This window comes from Aedes albopictus, chromosome 3, assembly GCF_035046485.1.
Source record: "Aedes albopictus strain Foshan chromosome 3, AalbF5, whole genome shotgun sequence".
Taxonomy (NCBI): Eukaryota; Metazoa; Arthropoda; class Insecta; order Diptera; family Culicidae; genus Aedes; species Aedes albopictus.
Genome location: NC_085138.1, coordinates 39,806,741 through 39,825,765, shown reverse-complemented (window position 1 = coordinate 39,825,765; position 19,025 = coordinate 39,806,741). Strand labels below are relative to the sequence as shown.

The window sequence follows — 19,025 nt, the reverse complement described above, 5'->3', positions numbered from 1 at the left end:
GCAACTTACCGAGGAGCGTGTTGTTGTGACGCGTGTTCACTGTTCGATTGCTGCGATGCGAAAGAGGACGGTCGTCGGCAGCATGGTCTCTCGTGCCAAACTGGCTAGCGCCTTTGTGACGCCGACGACCATTCGCGGTCGCGCGTCGCGACGTCGCGATGTCTGATGGTGCCCGAATAGAATTGTCGCGATCGGGTCGCGGTGTTCGATGATGCTCGAATGCTGGCGACTTGCATCTCTGCGCCTAGGGTGTTCAACTGGTATGCCACATCTTCCTTCTCCTCTCGACAAAAACACAAAAAAAGGTTATCATCTCCCATGTTTTAATTTTAGTACGGCCTTTGTACTAAGAAAAATAATTTCTTCAACTTTTTGATTTACCTGTGTTTTAGTATCGAGTTAAACTATTTAATTTGAACCTTATTTCAAAGGAAAGTATCCTAATACCAATCGATTGATCCTAAGAAAACTCCTTCATCCGTTAGAAGTAATAATATTATCTGAGCTTCAGAGTTTTTTAACGATCTTTAGAGTCGAAAATTGTTACTTGCAAGCCGGCAGAATTTGGTCCATCGATGTCCTGTACGTAATTTTACTAATAAACCGGAACTTATTTCTTACTTGCAGAACACCGTGAAGCTCTGTTCGCATGATTGGAACCACTAGCATTTGAAAAGCTTGGAGCCTTTTCTCGCCATTTGAACACTTGAAAATTTTGAACAAATTTATCAATGAGAACCTGGTTTCCATTATCCTCCTCCATTACTGCATAACGTTATAGGTCAAATCTTCACTCCTCCTATGTTGTAGATTGGTACTCGATCATAGCGGTATATCCGGCCGTTACTTTCGATGCTCGTGGCCTCTTCTCTTGTCTTTTCAATCCTTAATTATTAATTTAACTTTCTTCGCTTTTGTAAATAAATAGTTTCATAAAAGAATGTCAGTATTCCAATCATTTCCCTGATAGATGAATACATCCAGGATAGGTTTTTGATTAGCATAATCTATTAATTGATTCTAATTCGTAATTTCAGTTTTTATTTTCAACTTTGACTATAACACTCCAAACATAGGCTAACTCTTAGACCTCGATGTACCGAAAAAAAGAAATTCAATAATTTTGTATATCCAATCGGGTGTTCGGTAATATTCATTACATTAATTTATTTTGCATAATTTGTCCTATGTATGAATTGAATAAAGCGTGTTAAACCAATCTGACAGTAAATGGCATAATCATTAATTACTAGCTGTCCCGGCAAACTTTGTCTTGCCAAACTTAACTTTTTGTACATATAAACACTGCCACCACGAATACGAATCGAACCATGCAAGACTCATGCTGATCGGCCCACCCGTTATTGAGTTTTGTTGCCTCAAAAGAACTTCAAACTCATTTTTATATATATAGATGTACTAGGTATCGCGGCTCATTCATTTCTTGCGAAATTGACTGCCGAAAAATAAATGCTACCATTCCGTCGCTAGTCCAAATGCATATTCCTTACACAAAAGACCATGTTTGGGTTCATTTACAAAAAGTATTAGTTATTTTCATGTCTGACTGTTGTCATATCAGGAAAGGTCAGGTGCCTTTCTTTCGTCATTATACAAAGCTTGCCATAAAGCAAAGAACACGCATATCCATATGGATATGAAAGCTTTTCTAACCGTTTTTTTCTCATTCAGGTAGTTATTCAATCCTTCCCCAATAACGCTTTACGAAATCAAGTCACAGATACACAACTTTTAATATTTCGTACAATACATGGGAAAACTCGTAAACGTTAGCCTTAACTGTACACTTTATGTGTAACATAAATTCTAGAGTTTTTCACGATCAAAATGTCAAACAAAATCCCATGTACTGGTTTATTAAAGAAGCGATAAATGCTATTCGACCCCGTGATTTTCAGATTTATAAGCATTGTACAGTTGCACCTTGAATTTATCTTTCTTTCTGAAGCCGAGATTCTTTATATTTCGATGTATGTCCTGGCACATTCGGGACTACAGTACACGCACACAATCGACCGCATTACCACGTGCGTTGAATTTCTTCCTAAGGTGTCGTTACAATTACTATTTGCTGTAGTCTTCACAACACGTATGGAAAGGCCTTTATATGCTCCCCCGCTGCTTCTTCTCGAATCTAAGAACTATACATCCTTACAATATTCATGGTAGTCTAACGCCGTCTGAAGCTGCGTACACGTGTCCATGTGTGGATTTAATTTTTGGTGGGTCTTCTCGAGCAAAAGAATGAGTTTTCATTTATCTCCTTTGAGTCGTAACTGGTTTTGTCGGTTGTCCTCACGCGATCTAAATTTTCCAACTCATCAACAATTTTCCAGTTTCCGACGGTTCTGAAACCTTTATTTTTCTGCAATCCTCTCTGAAGCTTCACAAAAATCCATGTGTGGATTTTTTCATTCGAAACGTTCTCCAATCTCGTCCGGAACTTCACAAACGTACATGTGTGAATTTTTCACTTTCCGACGAAACTCCAAACTCGTATGGAACTGCACACAAGTCCATGTGTGGATTTTTTCACTTTCTGACAGTACTCCAAACTAGTCCGGAACTTCACACAAGTCCATGTGTGGATTTCTCACTTTCCGACGGTACTCCAAACCCGTACGGAACTTCACACAAGTCCATGTGTGGATTTTTTTCACTTTCTGACAGTACTCGAAACTCGTCTGGAACTTCACACAAGTCCATGTGTGGATTTTGCACTTTCCGACGGTACTCCAAACTCGTCCGGAACTTCACACAAGTCCATGTGTGGATTTCTCACTTTCCGACGGTACTCCAAACTCGTACGAAACTTCACACAAGTCCATGTGTGGATTTCTCACTTTCCGACGGTACTCCAAACCCGTACGGAACTTCACACAAGTCCATGTGTGGATTTTTTTTACTTTCTGACAGTACTCGAAACTCGTCTGGAACTTCACACAAGTCCATGTGTGGATTTTGCACTTTCCGACGGTACTCCAAACTCGTACGAAACTTCACACAAGTCCATGTGTGGATTTCTCACTTTCCGACGGTACTCCAAACCCGTACGGAACTTCACACAAGTCCATGTGTGGATTTTTTTTACTTTCTGACAGTACTCGAAACTCGTCTGGAACTTCACACAAGTCCATGTGTGGATTTTGCACTTTCCGACGGTACTCCAAACTCGTCCGGAACTTCACACAAGTCCATGTGTGGATTTCTCACTTTCCGACGGTACTCCAAACCCGTACGGAACTTCACACAAGTCCATGTGTGGATTTTTTTTACTTTCTGACAGTACTCGAAACTCGTCTGGAACTTCACACAAGTCCATGTGTGGATTTTGCACTTTCCGACGGTACTCCAAACTCGTCCGGAACTTCACGCAAGTCCATGTGTGGATTTTGCACTTTCCGACGGTACTCCAAACTCGTACGAAACTTCACACAAGTCCATGTGTGGATTTCTCACTTTCCGACGGTACTCCAAACTCGTACGAAACTTCACACAAGTCCATGTGTGGATTTCTCACTTTCCGACGGTACTCCAAACCCGTACGGAACTTCACACAAGTCCATGTGTGGATTTTTTTCACTTTCTGACAGTACTCGAAACTCGTCTGGAACTTCACACAAGTCCATGTGTGGATTTTGCACTTTCCGACGGTACTCCAAACTCGTCCGGAACTTCACACAAGTCCATGTGTGGATTTTTCACTTTTCAACGGTACTCCAAACTCGTCCGGAACTTCACGCAAGTCCATGTGTGGATTTTGCACTTTCCGACGGTACTCCAAACTCGTACGAAACTTCACACAAGTCCATGTGTGGATTTCTCACTTTCCGACGGTACTCCAAACTCGTACGAAACTTCACACAAGTCCATGTGTGGATTTCTCACTTTCCGACGGTACTCCAAACCCGTACGGAACTTCACACAAGTCCATGTGTGGATTTTTTTCACTTTCTGACAGTACTCGAAACTCGTCTGGAACTTCACACAAGTCCGTGTGTGGATTTTGCACTTTCCGACGGTACTCCAAACTCGTCCGGAACTTCACACAAGTCCATGTGTGGATTTTTCACTTTCCGACGGTACTCCAAACCCGTACGGAACTTCACACAAGTCCATGTGTGGATTTTTTTCACTTTCTGACAGTACTCGAAACTCGTCTGGAACTTCACACAAGTCCATGTGTGGATTTTGCACTTTCCGACGGTACTCTAAACCCGTACGGAACTTCACACAAGTCCATGTGTGGATATTGCACTTTCCGACGATACTCCAAACTCGTCCAGAACTTCACACAAGTCCATGTGTGGATTTTTCAATTTCCTACGGTACTCCAAACTTGTACGGAACTTCACACAAGTCCATGTGTGGATTTTGCACTTTCCGACGGTACTCCAAACTCGTACGAAACTTCACACAAGTCCATGTGTGGATTTCTCACTTTCCGACGGTACTCCAAACTCGTTCGAAACTTCACACAAGTCCATGTGTGGATTTCTCACTTTCCGACGGTACTCCAAACCCGTATGGAACTTCATACAAGTCCATGTGCACTTTCCGACGGTACTCCAAACCCGTACGGAACTTCACACAAGTCCATGTGTGGATTTTGCACTTTCCGACGGTACTCCAAACTCGTACGAAACTTCACACAAGTCTATGTGTGGATTTCTCACTTTCCGACGGTACTCCAAACTCGTCCAGAACTTCACACAAGTCCATGTGTGGATTTTGCACTTTCCGACGGTACTCCAAACTCGTTCGAAACTTCACACAAGTCCATGTGTGGATTTCTCACTTTCCGACGGTACTCCAAACCCGTATGGAACTTCATACAAGTCCATGTGCACTTTCCGACGGTACTCCAAACCCGTACGGAACTTCACACAAGTCCATGTGTGGATTTTGCACTTTCCGACGGTACTCCAAACTCGTCCAGAACTTCACACAAGTCCATGTGTGGATTTTGCACTTTCCGACGGTACTCCAAACTCGTACGAAACTTCACACAAGTCTATGTGTGGATTTCTCACTTTCCGACGGTACTCCAAACTCGTCCGGAACTTCACACAAGTCCATGTGTGGATTTTGCACTTTCCGACGGTACTCCAAACTCGTTCGAAACTTCACACAAGTCCATGTGTGGATTTCTCACTTTCCGACGGTACTCCAAACCCGTATGGAACTTCATACAAGTCCATGTGCACTTTCCGACGGTACTCCAAACCCGTACGGAACTTCACACAAGTCCATGTGTGGATTTTGCACTTTCCGACGGTACTCCAAACTCGTCCAGAACTTCACACAAGTCCATGTGTGGATTTTGCACTTTCCGACGGTACTCCAAACTCGTCCGGAACTTCACACAAGTCCATGTGTGGATTTTGCACTTTCCGACGGTACTCCAAACTCGTTCGAAACTTCACACAAGTCCATGTGTGGATTTCTCACTTTCCGACGGTACTCCAAACCCGTATGGAACTTCATACAAGTCCATGTGCACTTTCCGACGGTACTCCAAACTCGTACGGAACTTCACACAAGTCCATGTGTGGATTTTTCACTTTCCGACGGTACTCCAAACCCGTACGGAACTTCACACAAGTCCATGTGTGGATTTTGCACTTTCCGACGGTACTCCAAACTCGTCCAGAACTTCACACAAGTCCATGTGTGGATTTTGCACTTTCCGACGGTACTCCAAACTCGTACGAAACTTCACACAAGTCTATGTGTGGATTTCTCACTTTCCGACGGTACTCCAAACTCGTCCGGAACTTCACACAAGTCCATGTGTGGATTTTGCACTTTCCGACGGTACTCCAAACTCGTTCGAAACTTCACACAAGTCCATGTGTGGATTTCTCACTTTCCGACGGTACTCCAAACCCGTATGGAACTTCATACAAGTCCATGTGCACTTTCCGACGGTACTCCAAACCCGTACGGAACTTCACACAAGTCCATGTGTGGATTTTGCACTTTCCGACGGTACTCCAAACTCGTCCAGAACTTCACACAAGTCCATGTGTGGATTTTGCACTTTCCGACGGTACTCCAAACTCGTCCGGAACTTCACACAAGTCCATGTGTGGATTTTTCAATTTCCGACGGTACTCCAGACTCGTACGGAACTTCACACAAGTCCATGTGTGGATTTTTCACTTTCCGACGGTACTCCAAACTCGTACGGAACTTCACACAAGTCCATGTGTGGATTTTTCACTTTCCGACGGTACTCCAAACCCGTACGGAACTTCACACAAATCCATGTGTGGATTTTGCACTTTCCGACGGTACTCCAAACCCGTACGGAACTTCACACAAGTCCATGTGTGGATTTTGCACTTTCCGACGGTACTCCAAACTCGTACGAAACTTCACACAAGTCCATGTGTGGATTTCTCACTTTCCGACGGTACTCCAAACTCGTACGGAACTTCACACAAGTCCATGTGTGGATTTTTCAATGAAAAAAAAAATCGTATCAAACCACCCGTTAGATGGGTTTCCGCGGTTTTACGCTTGATTTCAACCATGTTCCATACGCTTCCAAAATTTTCCAGCACACGCGCTCAAGCAAAAGCACAAACCACGTGCGCAACTGGTGCTTTTTCCATTCCGGCCGCTTCATGGATTTCACACACGTCCATGTGGAATAATTCATCCGAATCAACACTCCTAAACTCACTTGTTTACCGGCGTCACCAGCGTTATTAGCACATTCATACTGCATAACTTTGAACCAGAAAAAAAGACTTCCTTGTTCACCATTTCGCTTATGTTTGAAAATGTTTTCAACTTTCACATGTTTATTTGCTGCTCAAAACTCTAAGCAGCAAACCTGGCAAGGAACGCCAATGTGAGTTTCTGCACTGTAGTTTTAGCCGACTGCTGCAACTTACCGAGGAGCGTGTTGTTGTGACGCGTGTTCACTGTTCGATTGCTGCGATGCGAAAGAGGACGGTCGTCGGCAGCATGGTCTCTCGTGCCAAACTGGCTAGCGCCTTTGTGACGCCGACGACCATTCGCGGTCGCGCGTCGCGACGTCGCGATGTCTGATGGTGCCCGAATAGAATTGTCGCGATCGGGTCGCGGTGTTCGATGATGCTCGAATGCTGGCGACTTGCATCTCTGCGCCTAGGGTGTTCAACTGGTATGCCACAATTTTCTGCGATGCACGACAGCACGCTCTATTTCTTAATTTTTCTTAAAGTAAAAAGTTCCAATCAATCTAACGGGGACCTGAACTTGGAACGTCAAAAAACGCAGTAGGCAGGGCCGGATCTAAGGGGGGGCCAGGGGGGCCCGGGCCCCGGGCCCCCACATTTTAGGGGCCCCCACAAAAACCTTTTTTGGTTGCAAACATTAGCTTTATTTTCCATATTGCTCAAGTACTGTTCGAAAATAAGGAAAAACATTTTTGGTCATCTCTTAGAAGGGCCTCCACATCCGCTCGGGCCCCGGGCCCCCACAATCCTTAATCCGGGCCTGGCAGTAGGCAAGACAAAGTTTGCCGGAACAGCTAGTTTTTATTTATAAAAAACGAATGAATTGAATCACGGTGTAGAAAAAAACAAAAAGTTTGTCAGACACATACCGGTTAACAACATTACCATTTTTGAAAGCAAAAGTTTGATTCTTGCGAAAAACGTAAGGCGTGGAATGTGTCAATACCTAATGGTATTCATGGTTGGAATAGTGGATGGGCATAACCATCAATAACATGGAGTTAGTTTCGTAGTGATCGAGAAGCAGAAGAGGCTTGATATAAGATGTATATTGGACATGGAACAAATTCTCCAAGAACATCTACGACCAAATTAAGTCACAAAAAAGTTACATAAACTTATGTAGAGCATGCGTACAACCCGCCATTTTCTTTGTAGTTCAAGTACGGGAGACCACAGAAGTAACGGCATCCGACTTATCCGCCCTCGTACACATCCCTTCAGCTTCTCTGGAATCACCTGAAACTCCTTGAATCCCTACGAAATCTCTCTGAAATCCCATTGAAATCCATAGAGCTTCTCCTAAACCTCCAAGAAACCCCACTTGAAGACACTTGAAACCCGGAATACCATACAGATGAGTCAGTATTAAAAGATGTTTGAGCAAACCCTTCCTCTGAAAATCCTTGAAACCAATCTGAAACTTCGCTATAAATTTGTCTCTAATTCTCACGAAGCTCCCTGAAACTGCCTGAAACCCCTTGAAACCGCTGAAACCCCTGTGGAATTTCTCTGAGACCCCCAGTAGCTTTTCTAATACCAATCCCCCCCCCCCTCCAGAGTTCTTCTGAAACTCCAGAAATACCCTGAAACGCCATGGAACGCCTTGAACCTCATTTAAAACTTCCTCAAGACTCCTAGACATTTCTCCTGAACGTTTGGAAGACACTTGAAACCCCCAGAAGTTCCTGATAGTCCCTGAAATGCTTTAAAGCGCCTTGAAACCCATCTTAAACTCCTCTTGGATCCTCCGTAAACTGCCCTGCAACCCCCAGACTGCCTGAAGTGCTCTGAAACGCCTTGAAACCCCTCGAAAACGGGTTTTTGAGAAGTGTCCGAGTTCTGATGGAATTCCAATGAATTTAGGGGAGTGCTGCTGATGTTCAGAGAGAAACTGTGCAGGGCTATTGGTTGGATCAGTCAGAAAAAAATGAAATACCCTTGAATTCACGAGCGGCCGCATGGTATTTCACCAGAAATTTCTTCAAAATTGTTCCAGGAATTCTTCAGGTTTTCCTACTCAAGTTTTATCCGAAATTCCTTCTACAGTTCTTTCTGAGATTGCTTCAGGAACCCTATCTGAGATTCTGCCAGGAGAACCTTCTGAGATTACCTCAGTAGTTCTTTTAGGATTCTTCCACAAGTTCCTTCTGGAATTCCTCGAGCAGTTCCTTCTGAGAGTCCTCTATGAGTTCATTTCGAGATTGCTCCAGGAGTTCCCCTGAGATTGCTGTAGAAAATGCTGCTGCGATTCTTCAAGGAGTTCCATTTGAGAAATCCTCGTTTTGAGATTTCTTCTGGGAGTAAGAGTTCATTCTGCGATTCCTCAAAGAATTGGTTTTGTATTTCCTCTTTAAGAATGCCTTATTTTAGGAGTTCCTTCTGAGATTGCCGCTGGAATTCTCTCAGAGAATCCACCAGTAGTTTCATGTGAGATCGCTGCTGGTATTGCTTCAGAAATTCCTTGAAAAAGGTTTCTGGAAGATTTGCTTCCAGAGTGATTCTTGGAATTTCATCCAAAATTTCTCCAGAAATTTGTTCTGGATTGCTACCGGAATTATTTAATCAGAGATTTATCCAGGAAATCATTCTGGATTCATTAGGGATTCGTTTGGGTGTTCCTTTAGGAATATCTTCCTGGATTCATCCTGAATTCACCTAGGAGTACCTTATGGAGTTTATCAAAGAGTTCTTTCTGGGAATTATAAAAGAAATTTTCCTGGAATTCCTTCAGAAACTTCTGCAGGGATTTCTCCATTAACTCATTTTGGAATTCTTGCAAATCCTTCTGGAATAGCTCCAGAAGTTCATTTTGAAATTCTCTCAGATGTTTCTAATGGATACCCTCCAGCCCAGCAGTTTATTGCGGAATTGCTTTAGAAGTTTGTAGAGAATTTCTTCAAGCGTTCCGTGTGGAATTATGTTCTGAGTTTGTTATAAAACTCCCACAGGACTCCCTTCAGGAATTCCTCCAACAACTTCGATATGCATTCTTCCAGCAGTTTTGTAAGGAATGCCTCCAGTTACTTTTGGGTTTCCTCCAATCGCTGCTACTGGGATTATATTTTCTACAGGAATTCCTTCGTGGCCCCCAGAATAAAAAGCTTCCTAAATTTTCGCAGTATTCTTCCATGAAATTATTAAAGTTTGTTTTATCTCGAGGTTGTATTTATGTCTATAAATAGTTCATTCCGAGTTTTTTTTTTCGGTGTTATCCCGACAATCTTAAGTTATTCCTGGAGTTTCTACCACAGTTCCTCCCAGGATTTCAGTTGAAGTTTTTTACGTGGTCTCTGCAAGAGTATTTACCCAGGAATTTCTTCCAATGTTTCTCGCTGGATCCCTCCCGGAGGTCGTTCAGATTTTTTTTTACAAAGTTCTCCTAGGAATTTCTCTTAGTGGTTTCAAGATAGTTTTCCAAAAGATTCTCTCCAAAGGTTTTCCGAAATTTCTCGTGAATTTCCTCGCGAGATTCCGCCCTTAGCTCCACCCGGGATTTATCCTAGAGGATTTTAGAGCTCCCTTTAAATTTCTTTATTATTTCCTCCTGGAGTCCTGGGATTACCCTCAGAATGAAATTCCTAGATGTTCCAGTTTCTCTCCGGATTTCTTTCGAAGTTCCTCTTAAGATTTCCACAATAAGTTTTTGCGGAATTTTTCGCAAAATTCCACCAGGATTTCTTCAGATATTTTTCCGGCAATGTCTTACAAGACATGTCGTAAGTTATCCCGGGAAAAATTTCTAGAAAAATCCAGCAAGAGCTCGGGACTATCTATTAAAGAAATTTTTAAAGGAGCATCCGGAATCTTGGGACAATTTGTGTTAGGTATTCCGGGTAGAGCTCTGGGAATAATCCTGAAAAAATCTGTAAAAAAATCTCAGGTGGATCACTGCAAGAAATCCAGTAAACAACTACGTAAACCAGGAAAAAGCTCTGGAAGAAATCTCGAGAAGAATCACCTTGGAATGGTGCGTTACGGCGTAAGATCTACCACATCAAGTTTCAATTTTGCTATTTTCTTGCCTAAAGTGGGAGCAGGGATTGAAACTTGATAAGTTTTTTTGATGTTTCTGTTTTTTTTAATGTTTTGAGTTTTACTGCGAACGATTTCTGTTTTTATTTTGTTTATTTATTTTTTTCCTCTTCAATCTTGTGTTTATTAAATATTGAATGGCTGCCTCAATCCTTCGGCCCCTGCAATATCTTCAGTATTGATATGCAGATGTGTATGTTATTAATATTTTTGGTTTTTGTATACTAATACAGGGTGTTAGGTTCGAGAGTGCAAACTTTTTAAGGAATGATAGAGGACCACGAATGGTGAAAAAATTGTTCTACGCATATGGTCAAATCTCAACCGTTACGTGGTTATTGAACTTTCCATGTTTTGTACTAGTATTGCCTATAACTTGAAAATGGTCAAACTAACCGCACTTTTTTACCCTTTTTCGAAAGATTATTGAATTTTCTATCAAATGACATCTTTGAATTGATTGGTTTAGTTAAATAACTAAGTTTTCAAGAGCAAATTAGATCAAAAGTTTTAAATTTGTTTTTGTTAATTATCTTTAAAAACTGCGTAATAGATTAAAATTCTCTCTTAGGCAGAGTTGTGGCCCCTGTTCTACATTACAGTTCGTTCTTTGACACCAAAATTCTTCCTCTTATCGTTTTATTGCAATTTCGAGCAAATCGCACAGTGCGCACAAAAGTACTTACTTAAAACTTAGTTATTTAACTAAACGAATCAATCCAAAGATGTCATTTGATAGAAAATTCAATAATCTTTCGAATAAGGGTGAAAAAAACTACGATAAGTTTAATCATTTTTAAGTTATAGCCAGTTAAGGCAATAATAGTACAAAACATGGAAAGTTCAATAACTACGTAATGTTTGAGATTTGACCATATGCGTAGAACTTTTTTTTTCTCCATTTATGGTCCTAAAAGTTAAAAAGTTTGCACTTATGAACCTAACACCCTGTATACTTTCTTTCAGGAATTTCAAGGTAAGTTAATTTAACAGATCTGTAAACCATCCATCAAATGTCAACTGCGCTCTAGATTGTCGAACAGAGTTCCTCATAACAAACCCACCCTACTAACACAAATTCCTTTTCCTTAACGTCTATGAAGATAGTTTGGGTACCCTGTATCTTCAAGTAGACATTAAACGAACATTCCTACCCTTTCCTAGCGATTGTAAGGACGTGGCCAGATATAAAATGTGATGCTTGTTTTGACCAATCCTAACACGTAGAAAAAGGCGTTAATCCCAAACGTTATTTTAGCGACACTACGTGTTAGATTTTTCAAAACATATGAAGCTGAGCATAGTATAGCCACCCACGATGTGTACAATCGCCTATGCTATGCTATGGAAGAAATCTCGGGAAGAACTTAATGAGAAATACCAGCAGTAGCTCCTGCAGAGATCCCAGAAGACACTCCAGAAAAAATCTGAGCAGAAAGCCCAGGGTAAATTCAGAAAAACTCTGAGAGAAATCCTAGGACCACCACCGGAAGGAGTCTTCTGGGGGAAGTTTCGGGACAAACTCCGAGAGAAATCTAAGGTTAAATTAAAAAAAAAACCGCGATAACCTTCAGGAAATATTGCAGCTAAAATTTCTGTAGAAATTCAAGGAACAACTCTAAAAGAAAGCTATCGGAAATTTCTTGAAGAAATTACAGGAGAAACTGCGGAAGAAATTTCGGAAGGAAGTCGTGTAAAAAAATAGTAAAAAAAACTCCTTGAAACCTTTGCAGGAACTACAATTGAAATCCCAGGAATAACTCATGTAGCAACACTGGGAGAAATTCTCGGAAGATCTGCTGGCCCCAGAGGAGCAGTGGAATGAATCACGGAAAATATTCAATAGGAACCCCAGAGAAACTCAAAAAAAAAATATCGCGACAACATATATCAAAAACCTACTACACCGTCTTCAGTCAGTGAGAAACTCTTGTGGAGATCTTGGAATCAATTCTGGTAAAAACCCATGGGAACTCTGGGAGCAATACCGGAAAAACCTCTGGAAGAAATTCTGTATGATCCTCGCAAAAAAAGCGGCACAGTGGCCACACGTTCACTTCATAAGCAGCTCAAGAGCTTCCTGAGGAATCCCAGAAGGTGTCCTGGACTAAATTTCGGAACCAAATAAGCAAGCAATTTCTAGGGGAAGTTTCGAAAAGAATTCCTTCAGCAATACCGGAACTTCTGGAAGAATTCAAGAAGGAAATCCTGGAGCAATCCTAAATGAGTTTCTGGAAGAATCTTGAAAAAAAAATCCTGTAAAAATTCCGGAATGAACTCCTGGAGGAACATTCTTAGAAAAAAAAAAACTCCAGTAAGAAGAAGGAAAATTGAAAGAAACCCTATTTAAGTCCTCCGAAGAATCTCATTGGGAGCTCACAGAGGCGTCCCAGGAAAAAATCCTGATAGACTCCTGGAATAAATTTCTGAGGTAATATCAGAAGGTATTCCTGGAAACAAACATACGATAGATGTTTGCAGTTCGCTAGCAGCCAGCCTCAGGTACTGGAATTGACTGGCCTAGGGCCAGTGCAGAAGGATCCGTTATGCGGTGTAGATCCAAGGTTCAACAAGTAAGGCACATCTTCGAGTTTAAGTGGATTTATCAATTTTCCCACTCCATTCGAATGCATGCTGTTGTGGTTCGAATGCCCATCGACATTGGGAAACAACAACAATGAACACTCAGTTTGTGTGTAGAGCAGTCGGTCGGGTGCTCGTTGGTATTTGCCATTCGATAAACGCCCATTTATAGGAACCTATGTTGCTGTAGGGACAGTGTATTTGTGCGGATATGTTTCTCTCTCGCTGCTATGCTTCACATCGTCAGCATTTGGAAGCATTCTGAAAACCGGGCAACAACATATACTCGAGTTCGAGTTGTCGTCGTTGTCATCAGTTACCGCAATCGCACCGTGTACCTACTCGAAGTCTCGAGCTCACCACCGCCAGAGGTATGGCAAATTATGCTTCCCCACGAAACATTCTTACCAAACAACGTTTGGCCGGAAGCATCGTAGGTAATGGAGGAAATGAATGAAATGTCGAGTTTTAGATGGTACTATGGTTCTTTGCTCATCGAAATGCTGTATTTCAGTTGTAGTTAGTTTCGCCTAAGAGTCTTGAAAATACTCCCTTGCTAACTCAAATGACGTCCACGTAGCCCACCGGAACGATAAACAGCAAACTGAGCTCAGAACGAAAATATCATAAGAACTACAACTTGCTCCATCAAGATTGGAGCCAACCTGTTCTAGGTAGCTCTATCCTCTTCGGAGTGCTTCTTGCCCAATAACAACAGTATGTACAAGGTGATCGACATGTACCCAACCCGAGCAAAGTCTGACAGCAAATTGAAAACAAATTTTGATGTTGTGATATTACAAATTATGATAACTCAGGTTGTTTTCGTTTTGGTCGTTTTAACGGTTAAAACATCAAAAATGAGAGCAGAAAAATGTTCCCAAAACAGCAAGCTGAAAACAATTCCTGCTATCAGTGATAGCAAATTGATAACTGTTTTTGTTATCAGTACGAAAAAATGGAAAAATCGTTAAATCAGTTCCAAATTTTGAAAACGACGTATAATCAATGGTGTAGCATTGATTATACGTCGTTTTCAAAATTTGTTACTGAAATATAGTGGTTTTTCGATTGATATGAAATCCTAAATGCCAAAGATAGTTACACTAATGGTAAATCCTTAGAGTTATTGTACAAGGTTACCTAGGAGTTTTGAAATAACTTAAAAACTTATTTTTTTTTATAATAGTTTGAAGTGACAGCAAAACGAAATCTAAATTTGAAATCAAATTCGACACCAACATTTCAAAAGGGCGTAGCTGCATTTACAACCAATGCCTTCTCACAAAGCTGTGGAGCGTATCCCATCCCTCTCGAGCAATCCACTAGCACAAATAGAAAGATAAAATCTTTTTCTTTCGATTAATGGATGTGAATTGCGTGAGATGAATGAAATACGATCCACAGCTCTGTGAGAAGGCATTAGTTGCAAAAGCAGTTACGCCCTTTTGAAATGTTGGTGCCGAATTGAGTCAAGACAAACTGATATCAAAATGTGATATCAATTTGATGTCGAATACAAATCGAGTTTTCGATTTGCTATCATTTTGTTGTTACACTCTGCTCGGGAAGTCAGCTTCATTATCATCACCACCATCATGCTGCATCATCATCATCGCTATAATAGTGCGTACTCTGCTTTATATGGCAATTCTGCCAAGTTCAGCATTCTGCGTACGGAAAACTGTCAGATGAATGAAGAATTGCGTAAGTGGAAGTTTATAAGATGATGTTGGTTTGGTACGACACGCACCGAATCGAATTCACTATTCGTGGAAAACATTCTCTGCCTAATTCCGAGACATGTTGTTGGACGATCTCCTCCGAAAATCTTAATGATTGGTGTTGTGTGAATCTAATTCAATCCATGCTTTGTTGATGAACATCTCGAACCGAATCTTTTCTAGGAATTTCTCCACAAGCTCAACTAGTTGAGTGTTCTATGGACCAAGAACGAACAAATCTCACCCATTCCTCCCAGAGAGGTAAAGGGTACAGCAGAAGAACAGGAAACTATGTTATAATAACAAATATTTACCGCTCAGAGCAATAACATATCTTCCCGCAGCATACATCCACCGTCGGTGACGCTCTCGAACAATCTGCTCCGAGAACTTCGAGAGTCGAGAAATGCGCGAAGGCAGCCACTATCCGGGATTTGATGGCGATGTTGTAGCAATGTTGTACGAATCAGGAGGATCGTCAAAACCCGGATTGGAGGAGAGGTGCGTATGCTTACCAAACACACATACGCACCCGTCGTCGTACCGGAAAAAGGACTGAGACCAAGAGAGAGCATGATACAGTTGGGACCCATATAATGTGGTGCCATTTATTGACCACCTCAATTTCTCAGCTGGTCTTACATCCAGGTTAGCTTACTTTCTGTAGTCAGCGTTTAAATATGCTATCGCCCTTAAGAAAACATAATTTGAAAGATAGTTAAGAAACTTCATTTGCCGTTTAAAGTGGTGTTACCTATCACGGAGTTTCGACTGTACTGCAAGGGTAGCTCCCTCATCAAAAGTGCAATCGCACGCAAAGATTTCAGATTTTCCTGGCTTGTGGGGGTGCGGTAGCAGTAATGATACCTTCTGTAATAACGGACGACCGAAGCCGGGACGTCGAACGAAACTGCTAAAAATCATCACAACAACAGCTCGAGCTCATACCGGATTTGTTGTGTGTACGTACGGGTTCCCCCATGAGAAGAGTTGGTTGGTGTGTTGTGTGAAACTGTTTCCAAACATTTGTGCTTTCTGTTGGTCTTGGTTGGAGCATTTCGCCGGAACAGGTTTTCGGATTGGGAATTGGTTTAGAGTTTTTTTTTCGAGTCATATAGTAAGTTCTCGGAAAATTTTTGTTGGCGAGGAACTGTTACCGTACATAGTTTTAAATTACTCAACAATATCAAGTATACCTCATTATAGCAGATTTCACCCCAATTACCTCAATTATGAGTACACCTGAAAATTTCTGTATTTTAAAATGTTTCATACATTTTGTAAATTAAATTTAATTACATTGTTTATTGATCATCCGAAGAGCCCATGATATCAAAATATTTTGAATTTTCATGGATCAAGGTAGCTCTCACACCTTCTTTTTGATGTTCTTCATGAGGTTTTGGACAACCGTTCTATCTATGGTTTTGCTTACGTTGACCCAGTCTTTCTTGAATCTGCTCCTCTATCCTTTTTCCGCGGGTTTCCTGTCATCAAATCCCAATATTCCTTATGAGCCTTATTTGCGGGCAATTTGGAGGATTCATTACTTTTTCCTCAAATTGGACATTGTTTTTATCATACCAGTGCAAGGTGACCCGCACGTAGTGGCAGGTTGCCAAATCTAGCTAAAAGGGCCTTTGTGCTTTCATATGAGTGACAGAATTCGATTTTGGAGACATACCTTTTATTAAAATTTGGTGTTCATATTTGCAACGGTGAAGAAAGGTAACAATCTCATACCGCATTGACAAATTGCTTGCCAAACCAAACACCATTTTCCCAAATATTTCGCATAAAATCGATTTTTTCGAATTTGGTACATGCCATGCTTTACAGTGTAAACTGTGCCACTGGAAGTGTTTTGTAGTCTAATTTGACATATGTACGTTTCATCATCTACAATAATGCACAGTAATTTTTGCTCAAAACATCGTCGTACAGTTTCCGAGTCCAAGGTTTCACCAAATCTGCCTGAATTTGAATGCGTTTTGGACGTTTTTGTTTTCGGTAGGTCTTCAGGGAATTACGCTCCTTTGCATGTTGAACCATATCGTTCCACAGTTTTTTAGGGCAATCTCTAAAGGATACCTCTTTTTTTCCTTTAAAGATTTGCACATCTTGTTGTCTAAATTTGGCATGGACGAACCTAGTTTTCTGCTGCACTCAGGTAATTCTTTTAGTGTATTATGCATACCAAACCGATTGATAGCATTTTAGACCACACAGACACTAAATCTTGAACTTTCACTAATTATCTTAGCGATAATACTTTTTCAGTGCAGTACCTGGTCACAATCAATTTTCGCTTCTCTTCCGTAAGCCCTCGCATTGTTCTGCTGGAGTTAAAACATTAACTTTAAACGAATTCTAGTGGAATTATCGTTTATTTGCAACGCTAACACACATCAACTGTCAAAATAAGACATAGTATTTTTCATACAGAGCCTCAAAAGTGTACTCTTAATTAACAATACAGTCTAGTACGCCTAAAAAGTGTGATAAAAGTGTACATTTGCCTCGGATCAAATCGACGTCTTCGCTGCATTTATTCCTTGATTGTTAAGGAAAAAGTTCACTGAAGACCCCAACTTGTTCCGACGTGGTCCTGCGCTGAAATCACACTTTAAAGGTGTAGGTCCTCCATCAGTAGGTCGTCTCCAGAGGCACGTTCTCCTCCATTTGGGAAATTTGTGCCAAAAACACACCATTGTGCCAGTCCAATTTGTAGAGCAGTCAGCAATAACTTCAATAAAAAAGTAAACGATTCCGAATTAAGTGATTCATCGTTTTTAAATTATAACATTTATTTAACTTAGTGAAACAAGGTACTGCAATTGAGGTACAATTGCAATTGCAATTGAGGTATAATTCTCATGCCAAAATGAACTTCTGGTCAAATTTTCAGCTAGATTGATAAATATTTCGATGTGCTTCAAGTCGATTTGATAATTTCAGGCTTTTATACACTTTAAAAAATCATAACTATTGAACGGAAAGACATACAGTAAGGATTATAGTTCGAAATCAAAGCTTATCATATTCCTCAAAAGTCGTCCATACATACTTGTAAAATTCTTGCAAGTTTTGTTAGTAATAAATTGAGTTTTGTTCTAAGTGGTACCGAAAAATCTTTTATCTTGTAATCAAAATGACCTGGGAAGCATGGAATGATGAAATCCTAGGAGTTAAAATACCCAGAAGATAGTCAAGTCATATCTCTCAAGACGAACCCCGTTCGAGATAATTCAGCAGCTTTTTGGAATAAATTATTAAAAAGAAATGCTGGAAGCCATCATCATCGTGGGGGACAAAAAAGCTTCAAATGGCATCAAAATTATCACAAAATAAGCACATTAGCCTTGATTTTTTCTGTCAAACGATAATTGTTTTGGTCACATTTCATTGGTGAATCAGAACGATTTGAAAACAGTCATCATCATCAGCAACCAAAAACCAATGCTAACGTGCTAACGTGGTGATTTTTTGCCCACCTCGGTGGGTGATGGCGTGTGGCATGGCTTCCAGCATTTTTGATAATTTATTACAAAAAGCTTCAGGGTAACCCCGAACGGGGATCGTCGTGGGATATATTACATGATTATCTCCAGAATATTTCATCTCAGAGAATTTCATTAATCCATGCTTCCCAGGCCATTTTGACTCCAAGATAACAGATTTATCGGTACCAGAACAAAACTCAATTTATTACTGACAAAACATGCAGGAATTGTACAAGTATGTATGGACTTTTGTGGAATATGATAAGCTTTGATTTCGAACTATAATCATTATTGTATGTCTTTCCGTTCAATAGTTATGATTTTTTAAAGTGTAGAAAAGCCTGAAATTACCAAATCGACTTGAAGCACATCGAAATGTTTATCAATCAAGCTGAAAATTTGAGCAGAAGTTCATTTCGGCATGAGTA

At 40.9% G+C, this 19,025-nt stretch overlaps 1 long non-coding RNA gene across 2 annotated transcripts in view; it reads right to left on the bottom strand.

The window, feature by feature from the left end:
• LOC134290028 (uncharacterized) overlaps window positions 1-19,025 on the bottom strand; it is a 59,867-nt gene that overhangs the window by 28,713 nt on the left and 12,129 nt on the right. The gene's annotated exons all lie outside the window — the stretch shown is intronic.